This window comes from Castor canadensis, chromosome 4, assembly GCF_047511655.1.
Source record: "Castor canadensis chromosome 4, mCasCan1.hap1v2, whole genome shotgun sequence".
Taxonomy (NCBI): domain Eukaryota; kingdom Metazoa; phylum Chordata; class Mammalia; order Rodentia; family Castoridae; genus Castor; species Castor canadensis.
The window spans coordinates 87,372,102-87,386,696 of NC_133389.1; the positions used below are offsets into that span (position 1 = coordinate 87,372,102).

At 32.2% G+C, this 14,595-nt stretch overlaps 1 protein-coding gene across 1 annotated transcript in view; it reads right to left on the reverse strand.

Annotated features, from left to right (window-relative positions):
• The window catches only part of Dpp10 (dipeptidyl peptidase like 10), a 1,373,287-nt gene that overhangs the window by 783,233 nt on the left and 575,459 nt on the right, over nt 1-14,595 (reverse strand). The window lies entirely within an intron of this gene.

Below are 14,595 nucleotides of genomic sequence, written 5' to 3' on the forward strand. Positions count from 1 at the left end.
TTTATTGTACAATATACCTCTTTTTCATAATTTTAGAACTCTAAGGAGCCAAAAGGCATTAAGTATGAGAATCAAAGATGATGACAACTGATCATATTATATTGACTAATATTTTCATGGGTATCTGAAAATTAAGTTAACTTATTTAGTCTCATGTTTGTCAACTGAATGATCTCTTTGAATCCAACTTGCATTAGGTGCTCCCTTATTCTGATAACAATGACAAAAAAGTCATGTTTTTGTATTTAAATCTGAACACAAGAATTAGGCAAACATTGCCAATGATAACATATTCACTTAATTTTCACCAAAAAATTAACTAATTAAATCATTAAACAGCTATTTTTTGATATGCCCATTATTTGTAAGCTACGAAGTCATTTGCGCATAGTAAGCTAATTTGAATGAAAAATGGTTTCTAACCACAAGATGCCTGTAGTCTTGTAATGAAGATTGTGGTCTGTGATGTATTATACAAATGGATACTGGAAAATCCCAACTTAACATGATAACAAGTGTTAGAAAAAAGTCTTAAAGAATTTTCATCAAACAAAATACATTTAATGAACAGACCACAGCACATATTCTCACTATTTTCTGTATTTATACTTATTTTGAAATTTCTTTTTAGAAATTTCATTTTAAAATGTTTTTTAAATGGGTTACAGATTATTATTTTAATGAATTTAAAGTGTACAATTCTGGGCCAAGCATGAGGGTTCTTGCCTGTAATTCTAGCTATGTGAGAAACAGAGGGAGGAGGATTAATGTCTGAGATCAGTCTGGGCAAAGTTAGCATGAGACCATATCTGAAAAACAAACTAAAAATCAAAAGGACTGGGGACATGCTTCAAGTGCTAGAGTGTTTGCTGAGCAAGCATGAGGTCCTGAGTTAAATCCCCAGTAAGGAAAATAACCCACATTGTTCATTAGTAAAATCAGTGATGCCCAACCATCATCACTACCAAATCCCAAAATATTATTGACATTCCTAGAGGAAAACACATACTCTTTAAGCAGTCACCATCAATCTCCTTCAACTCCCACCCCCTTGAAAATAATATTTATGTGTCCAGGTATTTCCCTGTTTATTCTAGATATTTCATATTAATGAGTCTTTTAATATGTGTTTTTTGTGTGGCTATTTTTACTTAGCTTAATCTTTTTAGAGTTTATGCCTGTTGTAACATATATCGGTACTTTGTTCATTTCATGGCTGAATGATGCTCCTTTGCACAGCTATGCCTTTGAATGGATAACTTGCTCTTGGATGGATAGCATTTATCAGTTGATGGACATCTGTTTATTCCACCTTCTGATTGCTAAAAATAATGTTGCTTTGAAATTTGTTTATAAGCTTTTCTGTAAACATGTATGTTCTCTTAGCTATATTTAGGAATAGAATTGCTGGATCATATAATAATTCTACATTCACATTTTGGGAGAATTGTCAAACTGTGGCCCACAGGGCTCAGTCATTTTATATTTCCATCAGTAATGTATGGAATAAAAATTTTCCCAAATCTTCACTATTCATTTTTTTAAAAAATTGTCACCCTAGCTGGGTGCCAAAAGCTCACACCTATAATCCTAACTCCTTGGGAAGCTAAAATGAGGAGGATTGAAGTTTGAACACAGCCCAGGCAAATAGTTCATGAGACCCCATTTCTAAGAATTAACCAGAACAAAATGGATGGGAGGTATGACTCCTGCCTATGTTTCCTTTCCAGAGCTTTATAGTTTCAAGCCTTATATGTAGGTTGCTGGTCCATTTTGAGTTAGCTTTTGGTACAAATTTATTCTTTTTTTGTGTGAATGTACCATAGTCTCAACATCATTTGTTTAAAAGACTATTCTTTACAAATTGAGCAGTCTCAGAACTCTAGTTAAAACAATTGGAGGTAGACATATGAGTTTATTTATGGACTCATTATTTTATTTTCCCATCTTTATTAAGGAATAATTGATAAAGTTTATCAATAGATACTAAGTTACAGTTAGATAGGATCAAGAAGTTCTGGTGTGCAATTGCACCATGTTGTGACTATAGGTAACAATAATGTACTTGTTTTTCAAAAGGTACAACAAAAGATTTTGAGTGTTTTCACCATAAATAATAAGTGTATAAGGAAATAGATATATTTAAGATTATTTTAACCATTGCACAATATATGTAAGTTTTGAATGTCATATGCCATTCCATTAACATGTACAATTTTTATGCTTTTATGTGTAAGTTGAAACATTGAATTAAAAAAGCAAGAATAAAAATCATAAATAGATTATATATATGGTGAACAAGGTGATGTTCTGAAATATATACATTTGCAGAGTTAAATGATTAAAGAAAATTAACATAACTCCACATCATACACTTAGTTTTTTTGAGTGGTAACATTTAAGATCTAATCTCAGTAATTTTCAAGTATATATTACATTCTAACTATCATCTCCATGTGTACAACAGAGCTCCAGAACATCTTCATCCTAACTGAAACCTCATGTTGTTTTGTGATAAATCATATCTTAAGGTATTGAGTGTCATCATCAGAGGTTTATAATTATTGTTCCATATCATTGTCTATTAAGTAAGACAGAAAAAAGTGGAGTTACAAATAATGAATATACATATGCAAACTTCTGTACTTCCTAACTTATTTATTTATCTTTTCCAATATACTTAATTTTTTGTGTGGATCCAAGTTACTGTTTAGTTTTCATTAGTTTCAATCTGAATTACTCTTATTAGCATTTCTAATAGAACAAGTGTCATGAAAAAGTCTCTTTTTTAAAATTACAAAATGCTCTATTTTCATGCTTGAAAATTATTTCTTTCAGTACTTTTAATTGGTACTTTTCAACTCTACAATCTATGTTTGATTCACTTTTATTCTTTGTATTTCTTTGTTGATTGCCTGTATTTGTTCTATTTTTTCCTTTAGTTTTTAGACATGATTTTCTTTAGCTTCTTGAGCATATTTTAAAAAGTGGATTCTAAGGATTGTCTGCTAAGACTAACGTCTGAGATGTTATGCAGGGATAATTTGTATTAATTGATTTCTTCCTTGTGCATGGGCCATATCTCCTTGTATGTTTACATTTGCCATGTTTGTTTGAATATTATAATGTGGCAATTATGGACTTCAGATTGTCTTTGTTGCAGTTTCTGTTGTTCAGTGCCTTTTCTGAATTAATATTGTAAAGTTGTGCTCTTTGTCATACAGAGCTAGTGAAGTCTCTTTATTGTGATGTTACTTGTCTGCTAGTTATTGAACAGCAATTTTGTTACATGTCTGCAACCAAATAAAGTATCACAGAACTTGGAGATGAGCTCTGTGTGTATGTTAGCATAAGTAGTCAACACTAGATATGCAATATTTATCCCTTATCACTCACTTCCTGATGACACATTGTCTAAAGATTAGTCAGAGGTAAGAAATTAAGGCACGTGAACTTCCCTGAGCCTGAAAATAGCCTTTTATAAAAGTTTCCAAGAATATGTGGAGAATTTTCAAAACTTTTATTCCCCAAAGATTCTCTAATGAGATCTCCAGTTTTTCTTCCCAAGTTTTTGTTTAGTCTATTTTTACCTTAACTGTTTGCCCTGGTAAGAAAGACTATTAAATTTGAATGAGAATGTTTTAGACAAATATTCCTTGGGTAGCCATCTCAGCCCTGAGAGAGTTCTGAATTCTGAGCAATTAAGGCAAGTCCTTTAAGAAGGTCTTTCAGGTGGGTAAAAACAAATAATTGTTTGTGAATAAAGTCTGTTCTTCCCAGTGTTGATACCTACACTATGAATACAGGATACTTTCTTCATTGCCATCACTAGGATGAGGAGTATGGGATGGGACCAGATAAATTCAAGTTCTATCTACCTCTTACCAAGACTGACCTGTTATTTCTTCATTACATATTCCATTGACTTCTTCAGGATTTTGGTTGGATTTCAGAGATCCACTAAAAAGTAAATTCAGGCAGTCTTGGGATTTTGTGTTGTGTTTATGAAAAGATGTAATTTTCAATTACTTTACTGTGCTATTTTTTGCTATGTTGGAAATTTCTTTTGAAATAACTCACTCTATATATTTATTAGAATCCTAATGTGATGGTTAAAATCACTATAACCTGACAGTTGAAGCAATCCTTATTTCTCTCTATTTATATTGTAACTGGTATTTTATTTTCATGACTACTGATTAATTTTCCTCTTAGCCTATTCCAAAAAAGATTTGATATGACATATATACATATATGTGTGTGTGTGTGTGAATATATATCATGCCAAATCTATACTTGATACATATATAATATGCACATGATATATATCTATATCTATATGTATATCTACATATACATCAAGTGCCATTTAAAATGATCTGCAAAGATAAAGAAATTATAAAAATAGAGTGATTTGGGTTAAATTGTTAGTTTAGTAAAGGACAAAGAGTACACAAGTGCATAATATAATATTGAATTCATATATGATAGCCATGTCTATCTGGTGAAGCAAATATATCATATTGGCTAGAAACAAAGTTTCAGATGTGGAGAACTTTTGATATTAATGAGGGTAACATTATTTTATGCTATTAGAAAAGCAGAAATAGCATGTTAGAAAAGGAATGGCATATCAAATTTCTACAGATTAAGAGTTTAAAATCACTTCAAAATGTTGCTTCTCTTCTCATAAACTATATTGTTATAAAATTAGCCAAATATTTCCTTGATTGAACCTATAAGAAAAAGAATAGATAATTATAAATAGAAAATTTTGGTTGTAAAAAAGAAGTCAGAAGTGGCTTTTTTATAATCTGATTTACTATTATTTTCATTCTCAATAAGAAATCAACATTTAATGAATAGAATACATGATAGTGGTATAAATGGACATAATAAAATATCTGTCATACACTGAATGCTCAATAATGTTACTTTGTATGATCCTTGGTGTCTCACTTCATCATGATTATTATATTTGTATAATAATAAAATTAATGAGTTAGAAAATGGATTTAAATAGTTTAAAGAAAATTATACATTATATTATTGCTACATAAATTTCATTAGTAATTCTTTCAGCACATCTTTATTACGTGTTAAAATTATTCATCTAAACATTAACCTATCTAACCATTCATTTACATGTTGAAATATTTAAAAAATACATCTGTATTAAATACTGTGATAAAACTGTAAGAAAAGTACAGCTCTGTATTTAATTTCTTTCACATGACTGGGAACCAAAAAATAAAGCAATAATATGTGACAAGTGATAAAATAAGGAGGAACAAAACAAAATATACAAGTAATTTGGAAGACACTAGGCATGCAAATTAAAAAGCATAAAATCTGGGGAGCATATCACCTAAGACTTTTTTGAAAGCAACTTACTAAGACCAAAAGGTACTGGATTGACAAAGTCAAATGAGGAGAATTTATATACCAAGAAAGAGAATTCATGTAGAAAAGCTTAGTGTTCACAAGTTAGGGACATTTGAAGTAATTTAGTATAACAAACTATGGAGAGTCAACATAATAAAGGTTATATGTGATAAACCCATAGCCAAAATCATACTTAATGGGGAAAAACTAAAACCATTTCCCCTAAGGTCAGGAATGAGACAAGGGTGCCCACTCTCCCTACTCTTATTCGACATAGTCTTGGATTTTCTAGCCAGACCAATAAGACAGGAAGAAGAAATAAAAGGAATACAAATAGGTAAGGAAGAAGTCAAACTATCCCTACTCACAGATGACATGATTTTATACCTAAAAGACCCAAAACAACCTCAACCCCAAAATAACGACACTATAACAGCTTCAGCAAAGTAGCAGGATACAAAATTAATTTATAAAAATCAGTAGTCTTTCTATACACCAACAATGAACAGATGGAGAAAGAATATAGGAAAACAATTCCATTTACAATAGCATCAGAAAGAAAACCTCAAATACCTAGTAATAAACTTAGCAAAGGATGTGAATGACCAATACAAGGAAAACTATAAACCACTAAAAAAAGAAATCAAGAAGACTACAGAACATGGAAAGATCTCCCATGCTCATGGATTGGTAGAATCAACATAGTAAAAGTGGCTATACTATCAAAAGCAATCTACATATTCAATGCAATTCTCATCAAAATCCTAGTGAAATTCATCAAAGACATTGAAAAACCAGCCATAGAGATCATTTGGAAGCAGAAAAGACCAGGAATAGCCAAGGCAATACTGAGCTAAAAGAGCTGGAGGTATCACAATACCTGACTTCAAACTATACTACAGAGTCATAGCAATTAAAAGCAATAAAAACTGGCTTTGTGTCAGATTTGGTACTGGCACAAAAACAGACATGAAGACCAGTGGAGCAGAATAGAAGACCCAGATACGAATCCACTCAGCTAAGCCTACCTAATTTTTGACAAAGGCACAAAAACATATGATGGAGAAAAGATAACCCTCTTCAACAAATGTTGCTGAGAAAACTGGATATATGCCTGTAGAAAACTGAAACTAAATCTATGCTTGTTACCCTGTACAAGTATCAACTCAAAGTGGATTAAAAGTCTTAATATCAGACCCAAAACCTTGCAGCTATACATGAAAGAGCAGGTAATACTCTCGAAACAATAGGTATAGCCAAGGACTTCTTCAGTAGAACAACAGCAGCCCAGCAACTAAGAGAAAGGATGGACAAATGTGAATACATGAAAGTAAAAAGCTTATGCATAGCAAAAGAAATGGTCTCTAAATTGAAGAGATCACTCACAGAGTGGGAGAAAATACTTGCTAGCTACACCCAAAGAACTGATAAACAGAATATGCAGGGAGCTAAAAAAACTAAACTACACAAAAATCAATGAACCAATAAAGAAGTGGACAACTGAACTAAACAGAACTTTTTCAAGGGAAAAAGTCCAAATGGACAAAAAACACATGAAAAAATGTTCACCATTCCTGGCCATAAAGGAAATGCAAATCAAAACCACAAAAAACACATGAAAAAATGTTCACCATTCCTGGCCATAAAGGAAATGCAAATCAAAACCACAAATCACTCCTGTTAGAATAAGCTGTCATCAAGAACACCAACAACAACAATGTTTGCAAGGATGCAGAGAAAAAGGAACCCTCATACACTGCTGGTGGGAATGTAAGCTAGTACGACTACTTTGGAAAACAATATGAAGGCTTCTAAACATAGATCTGCCATGTGATCCAGCAATGCCTTTCTTAAAGATATACCCAAAGGAGTGGACAGAGGTCATTACAAAAGCACCTGCACACCCATGTTTATTGCAGCACTATTCACAATAGTCAAGGTATGGAAACAGCCAAGATGCCCCACTACTGATGAATGGCTTAAGAAAATGTGGTATTTATACACAATGGAAATTTATTCAGCCACAAAGAAGAATGAAATTTTGTCATTTGCAAGTGAATGGATGGAACTGGAGAACATCATCTTAAGCAAAGTTAACAAGGCTCAGAAGGCCAAAATTTGATTGTTCTCCTTCATATGTGGATTGTAGATCTAAAACAAATACATTAATATTATTGCACATGGGACACACACTAAGGGGAGATCACGCATGGGAGGAAGAGGGAAAGGGAAGGAACCCTAAAACTTAAATGTGGTTGTTGTGCTCACTATAAAGGAGTGAATATAGTCATCTTAAATTGGCAGAGGGCACTATGGGAAGGGAACTAGGAAGTAGTGAAGAGATCTGGTAGAGATAAGCCAATTCGGGTTGTAATACACATGTTCATGGAAGCAATGCTGGAATCTCTCTGTATAGCTATCTTTATCTCAAACTAACAAAAACTATGTCTTTCTTATTATCTGTTATGTTTTCTTTTCAACAAAAACAGAGAACAAGATGATGGAACAGATTCTGCCTGGAAGGGGGGCCAGTGGTGGGAAGGAGCGGGAAGATGGCCCAAACAATGTATACACATGTGAGTAAATGTTAAAATGATTTTCAAAAAGAGATTAATACATTCAGAATATATTAAGAAGGAATACCAGATAGAATTTACTGATTTATTGGACTGGGGAAAATGACTACTTATTTGATGATAGGCAGAATATTGGACATGTTGGGAATATCTAAATGTAGACTCATATTGATATTCGTGGCACTGTATTAGAAATCATGAGCAATCCAATAGTATAAAAACGTATCCAGTCCTAAATAGCTTTATAGTTTGGTTAAGGAAATAAGACATTTACAAATAAAAATAAATTTAAAAATTGAGAAATCACCGGAGGGTCAGAAAACCATGCAATTTTATCATATTCACAAACACCATTTTCAGGCATCAAGTGAGCTTTAGAAACAGCAGACAAGGGAATATTTCATGAAGAACAGAGGACAGAAAGGATGATACATAGAGATTAGATTTATATAAATGGTAGAAATAGTTTCCAAATAGAGGAAATTAATGGCTGCTGGTGAAGGATATTTGTGGTAGGTAAGAATCAGAAAGAAATACTCTAGCCCTTCTTATTGTTGTTACTATCTATTAGATACATTAATTTCAGATAGTCTAGTTTTAGACACTCTCCTTATTCATTTTCCTACCTTATCTTGAGAATAGATGTGAGCTATTATATGCAGATCAAGGTGCTGTCCTTTATTTACATTTTAAAATGTGAGGCATGAATTATATTTACTATTATTCTATAAGACTTAGGCTCATAATATATGAAAGGAGGAGAATACTGAATTTTTACTAATTTAAAAGAATGAAAGTGAAATGGCTAAACCTGACTGGAAATAAGTCTTGCAAAGAATGTATGCAAATATTTTCTGAATTTAAGAAACCTTAAGGGGCTGGTGGAGTGGTTCAAGTGGTAGAGTGCCTTTCTAGCAAGCCTGAGGCCCTGAGTTCAAAGTCCAATATGCACACCCCCCACAAAAAAGAAAGAAAGAAATGAAACATTAATCTTAAATTGAATTATCAAATATGTAGCAATTTTTGTCAATCAAAATGTAATCGTAAACAGTAAATATTTAATTAAAATTTTGTATTGCTGCCAAAAAGCAGTGATATTATGAATGGACTCAAAGGATAAAGTATAAATGGATAAGGTAGAAAGTGACATTTGCTTGGTTTATTACACACTCACATAAGTTGCCTATATATCAATGTATTTCTAATTTACAAATGTTTAATGTGTTCTGTGGATCAAGTGTGAATTGATAAATAGAACTACACATGTGTTTGCTAACTGTTTTTAAATAATAAACAATGAAAAATTTCATACAAGTGACACTTCTTTCAAATTTTCAGAATATGAACCAGATTGAGTGTACCATAGTCCACATTTAATATACAGCAGATGAAGCTTATAGTAAAACCCAAACATTTCAATTTGTAATAATGTTAAGGAAGTGCCTATTTTGATTAAAATAATAAATCACAAGAGAAAAAGAACAGAAAGTATGAACTAAAATAATTAAAATTCATATATAATTTATGTAAGAATGAAAGTAAATATGAAAAATAACAAGAATAAATTCTTTAGTACATGCAAGGTCACCAAGTGTTTATGTTAATTGTATTTGGATTTATCCTTTACTTTATAACATTTTTGGACAATTCAGTGTTTTGGTCTTTATCCTTTACAAGGTAGTTTCCAATATTAAAAGAGGTTGCTCTTATCAAGTGTGAACAGCTCAAGATACACACTATGATGGATTAGCTGGTTAGAAATTATAAATAGTTATCACCCTCTCTGATTTAGGATGTCCCAGAGGCAACAGACTCCTAATTGAATGTAATTGACATAAGATTCCTCAAGAGAGAAATTCATGTTTTATTTCCCCACCTCTGATGAGAAATCATACTATGTGCCCTATTAAAATATTCATGGAGCATGAAGGATAAGAATCTACTTATGTTTTCAAGTTACTGATAATTCATTTGGTATGGTTTTGAGTACATGTTTTTATTCCATTTAACAAGAATAATGTCTTAGCCATAATACCTGGCTTTTGTCATTGCTTTAAAAAAAATGTCTTTTTGAAATAGTGATTCTTATAGGTAGAAATAATTTTAAGTTGTGTACTCCATGATTACATTGAAAAAGGCTATTATCATTGCATTTATATGAAAACAGTTAATTCAATATATTAGAAATACATAGTTTGATTTATTTGACATTAAGCCACATATACAAACAAATGCACACACACAGCCTTCCAGCACAGCCCAAATTGCTGTTGTGCAAATACAGCCTTCAGAAAATTAGTCAAAGAAACAATATCAAATGGTACATAAAACTCTATGAACTAATGAAACTGGTGAATCAAAATTATCCTCTCTATCTTTCATCTAGTCAAAATACGTCATTTGATGACCACCATAACAATATATTGTAGAAATAATGGAGAAAAAGAGATTGGATACATTGTGTACAGTGTCAAATATTCAAGTAAAAGTCAGTTTTGAGTTTTTCTCCTCAACTTTCACATTAAAAATGCTAATGAAGTATAATAATTTTTTTCCCATTGATTGCATTCAATACTTTTTAAAAAAATTTTTCTTTTTTCTTTCCTCCTTCCTTCCTTCCCTTTTCCTTCCTTCCTTCCTATTGTTATGCTGGGGGTATGTTGAGGCATTTACAAGACTTCTTACAACATATATCATACTTGAATTCACCCCCTTCTTCATCATTCTCCTTTATTCTCCCTTCCCCCATTCCTGGAATACTTTTTTTTTTAATTTTTATTTATTTATTTATTTATTTATTTATTTTTCTTTCATTCATATGTGCATACAATGTTTGGGTCATTTCTCCCCCGTTCTCCCCTCCACCTTACTTACCTATCCCACCACTGGAATAGTTTTAACAGGTCTCATTTTTGCAAGTACATACATGTGTACACTGTATTTGCACCACATTCGCCCTCCTACACCCTTTCCTCACATTCTCCTCCTACCCAATCACTGGTACCAACCCCCTAGGCAGAACCTGTTCTGCCCTCCTGTTCTCTGATTTTGTGGGGTAAAAAATGACATTTTTGTTTGTCTAAGATAGCTATACAGAGAGTTTTCTTGTGACATTTCCATATATATATGTATTATAGCCTGAATTGGCTCATCAACTCTATTTCTCTCCTTTCTACCTTCGTTCCAAGATTTACTTATTTTTTATTTTTCTATTCTTCCTCTTTTTTTTTCCTCTCATGAAAAACAGGAAAAAAATTAATTTGTTGTTAATTTCAAAACCTTTTTCTAGTTCATTTGAAGGAACAAGTAATCTGCAGACTAGATATCTAATCTGTACAGAACTTTTAAGAACTTTTTCTTTTTTATTGATATAAGTAAACCTTCTGACAGGAATAAAAATATGAAGAGCTCATAGTATACATAAACACTCAACATTGGAAATTTGGAAATAATCTCTCATCTCTCTTTTCTCTCTTTCCCTTCCTCCCTCCCTCTCCCTCTCCCTTGCTCTCCTTTCTCCTTGCCTTTTCCTTACATTTAACAAGTGTACAAGTATACAAGTGCTCCTTGACTTAAAATGGGGTAGCATCCTGATAAACCAATTGAAGTTAAAAAAAATTCTAAGCTGAAATATATTCAATACACTTAGCTTATAAAAAAACATAGTTTAGAGTAACCAAATTTAAAACTACTCATTAACACTTGCATTTGCCTACAGTTACACTAAATTACCAAGCACTAGCACTATTTAATAGTGGTATTGGATATCTTTTGTAATTTATTGATTATTGAACTTACTGCACTGAATGAAAACAGAATGTGTATGCTATCACACTATAGTGAGGTGAAGTTTCTTCATTTTATCTTTGGTAGTCAGCTAAGGTAGACATTATTCATTAAAAGTTACAAAGTTTGGGGTGCTTTCTCTTGAGGAAGACTTTTTAAAGGAAGAGCCAGACTGATTGTTAACATTTGTATGTCAACTTGTTGTGATTAGATTGCTTAAACATAACTAGGAAATTGCTATATTTCTGTATTATAGAGTATAGCTTGGGCCAGACAATTCTCCTCAGTGAGGTACTTTTGCATATGTCATTACTGAAAGAAGCTATTAAAATTATGGAATTATTTAGCATGCAATATATCATAAAGTCTAATAGACTTACAAGGAACATTAGATAGTCCAGAATTCTGGAAAGTACCTGACTATTATATTAAGACTCCAAACAGTACACAAATACATGATATGAAAGGAGAAGAGGAATATTATTGGGAGGGGAGAATATCAACATGAAATAGATATTGTAAAATAGATTACAGAATGAACTAACTCTTAAGAATTAAGATGGTTTGCTGAGAGCTAGCTCCATTTGCAACTTCCTCTCTTTGATCAAGTCATTTGTCCTCCCTATTCCTTTCTTTCTGCATCTGAAAAATGAGAAACTGAAATTAAATGCTTCAGTTCTGACTATGAAATCACTAGAAGTAAACAGAGGGAAAATGTTTCATAACATTGAATGGGGCGAGAATTTTTTAAATAAATTCCCCAAAGCACAGACAGACAACAAAAGCAAAACTCAGTAAATGGGATTAGTTAAACTAAAAGGTTTCTGTATATACAACAAAGGAAATAGTCAGTGCAGTGAAGACATGTAGAATGTGAGAACCATTTACAAACTATACATCTGATAAGAAGATAATATCTCAAATATGTAAGTAACTCATACAACTTGATAACAAAAACAAAAATAATCTAACTGTACAAAATGGGCAAAAGACTTGAACAAATCTTTCTCAAAAGAAAATATATTAATGGCCAATAATATATGAAAAAATGCTCACCACCACCAGTCATCAGGGAAATGAAAATAAAGACCTCAATCAGGTATCACCTCACTGCAGTAAGAATGGCTAACAAAAACACAAAAGGTAAGTGCTGGTAAGGTTGTAGAGAAAAGAACCATTTGCAGAACATTGGTAAAGATGTAAATGAGCATAGCCATTGTGGAAAACATTGAGGATATTGTTCAAAAACTAAAAATGAAACAACCATATGATTCAGCAGTCTAACTATTAAGCACAGATCCAAAGCAGCTGAAACTAGCATGTTTAAGGACTGTCTGTACTTCTGTGTTCATTGCAGCACTATTCATGAAAGCCAATATATGGAAGCAACTTAAATAACCCCAGGTGGTAATGGTATGTGTTATTAACATACAACATGGAACACTACTCAGGCATAAAAATGATGAAATTCTATCATTTTTTAAAAATCATGGATGAACCTGAAGAATATTATGCTAAGTGAAATAAGCCAGGTGTTGCATCACCTCATTCATGGATGGGATATAAAAATGTTGGTTCATAGTTGTAGAGTATGATAGTGGTTACTAGAATCTGAAGAGGAGGAGAAAGGAAACAAGACTGATCAATGGGTACATAGTTACAATTAGATGGAAGTAATAAGATCATATAGGATGGCTGTAGTTAATAATAATGTACTTTATGTTTCAAAGTAGCTAGGAGAAAGAATTTTGAATGTTTTGCCACAAAATGATAATAAATATTGGAGGTGATTGTTAATTGCCAGAATTTGATCATTACACATTGTATACATGTATTGAGTTATCAAACTTTACCCTATAAAGTTATACAATTGTCTGTCAACTAAAATAAAGCTAAACAAATAACAAATGTTTCCGTTCTGATACTTCCATGAGTCAACAATCAAGATAAAAGGTTCCAACTATTGCAAACATAATGGCCTCAAATATTATGGGAACTTACTTTATGGGAGGGACAATGTTTGTATTTTACTTGTATTGCAGAAGTTAAAATTTACAATAATTTTCAAAGGTTCGATTTATTTTATCGCTTTACAGAGTTGAGAATTGAGAATTATTTAGCAAGTCAGTAATAAAACCTGAGTTTAAACCTGCATTGTATGGATTTCTAATACTTTTTTGCATTAAAAATACTCTAGATTGAAGAAAAATAATACAAGCCTAAGAAAAGCAGAGCTTAATTTGAAGAAAGAAGGTAGGTGCATCACACAGACATTTCTACTGCTTGTAAATCAACAACCATTAGAAACACCTACTGACAAGACCAGTAGGATCATGGCATCCTTGTTGTGGAACAAAGGGCATCACCTATTTCTATAATATGTTTTCTTAAAACACAGTGCTACTCAAAGCCATACCAAGTTCTCGTGTGCAAATGAAGAAGGATAAGGTCAGGAGGAGATTTTCAGGTATCTGGACCCTGCAGATTTATAGCTCTCATTAAAATTCTTGAGGAAGCAAAGGTGTGACCTAGGAAGATATACTGTGCAAAAGAATCAGAGTACGAGTTCCATTGCGATATAGAAAATGGAATAGTAAAGAAACAACAAAAAAGTGCTGTTGCTATAAAAAAATGTACAAAGCATTTAGCTAATCAATGCATGAGGACAAATATGCATCAGAATATGCTTAAGTTCATATCCTGATTTGGATCATAAAAGTGTCACTATGCTGGAGATCTCTACTCTATCCCATCACAAAAGCAATATCTCATGGTTAGGAAGAATGACAAATGACCCTGTCTCCTGGAATAATGCCAGGCAAATCTGAAAGCAGTAAACCAATGATTA